Source organism: Sinocyclocheilus rhinocerous, unplaced genomic scaffold, assembly GCF_001515625.1.
Source record: "Sinocyclocheilus rhinocerous isolate Xijiao unplaced genomic scaffold, SAMN03320098_v1.1 scaffold968, whole genome shotgun sequence".
NCBI classification, from domain to species: domain Eukaryota; kingdom Metazoa; phylum Chordata; class Actinopteri; order Cypriniformes; family Cyprinidae; genus Sinocyclocheilus; species Sinocyclocheilus rhinocerous.
In genome coordinates this window covers 5,370-6,818 of record NW_015662082.1, presented here as the reverse complement: position 1 = coordinate 6,818, position 1,449 = coordinate 5,370, and positions in this window count along the sequence as shown.

The following is a 1,449-nucleotide window of genomic DNA, read 5'->3' as shown; positions in this document are numbered from 1 at the left end:
GTGTCTTAGAAAATTTTAATCAATATATTGTTTTCTGTGAATGAGTGAGTAAGATGATTTTCACATAATTTTGAAGCAAAAACTCTAGACTTCAAGACCTGTTCTCAAAAGTCTTGTGAACAAATGTTCTGTATGTGTTTTATTGCCTTATTTCAGTGACTTTAAAATTTTAGTTTTTCACTAAGCACGCATAAACGTTGTTTTCTCAAAAACACAATCACGTACATACATGCTGCTCACATATTATTGTAGCACAGTTTGTGCTGATTACAGTGTTATTAAACTTTAGACATTCAAATGTTTGTAAGCAACTGAAAAAAGCACAAATGTCAGGGCATGTCAAAACTTTTCCAGCCCCCAAAACACCCTCGGACCCCAGAGGGTTAATACATAATTGCTATATAACTATTGTTTATTGTTAGGTCATTTTATCTAACAAATGGAATCTTATTGTAAAGTGTTTTTAATATTACAGTTTCCATCTATGTAACAGTGATATCATATACACTTAATGTAATCTTATCTAAATTTATTATAAAATCTTGAGGTTTATTTAGTGAACAGTTGTATTTTAGCTAGTGTTGATGTAATGTTGCATTTGGTCAGACTCAGCCCATTGCATTACTAAAGTATATTATATTTTCCTTTTACAGCTGCAGGCAGAAGATATTGAAACACCCCAGCAAACACTGAAACAGACAACAGTTACAGATGCTTTTCAGCGTCAGCAGAAATACGAAAAAAACTCACCTGAGGCAAGAAGACTGAACCGAGCTGTTGCTGAATTCATATGTATGGCATATTGTTGTGTTTTTTAGGTTTGTAATTTTTTGTTTGTTTTTATTTTCATACTTTTATTACTTGTGGAAACAACAGTTTACAGATGTTTTTCAGTGGCAGCAGAACTATGACTAAACTTTTGAGTGAAACTTGTTTATTTTTTTCATACTTTTATTACTTGTGGAAAAAGTAATAATTTGATAACTTGAAACACAATTTTAAATAACTATAAAGAATGCCATTGATTTTTTGTACATTTTAATTTTGTTTAACTTTATTAATAAAAATAGTGCATTGTTCAATTAGCATGTTTTTGTGTTTTGCTTTGGTACCGAAATTGGTACCGAGAACCGTGAATTTTCACTGGTATTGGTACCGAATACTGAAATTTTGGTACCGTGACAACACTACTCGCTAGTTAGTTACATACCTGCACATGCACCACTGAACCCATTACCTGTCATTGATATGCCGTTTGAGCGTATTGGGGTAGATGTGGTAGGTCCACTGGAAAGGAGCCAGTCAGGGAACCGATTCATTCTTGTTATCTGTGACTATGCCACTAGATACCCTGAGGCTTATCCTCTCAGAGAAGTTACAGCTAAGCAGGTAGCTACTGCACTTCTCAGACTCTTCACTCAAGTAGGCATACCTAAAGAAGTCCTAACA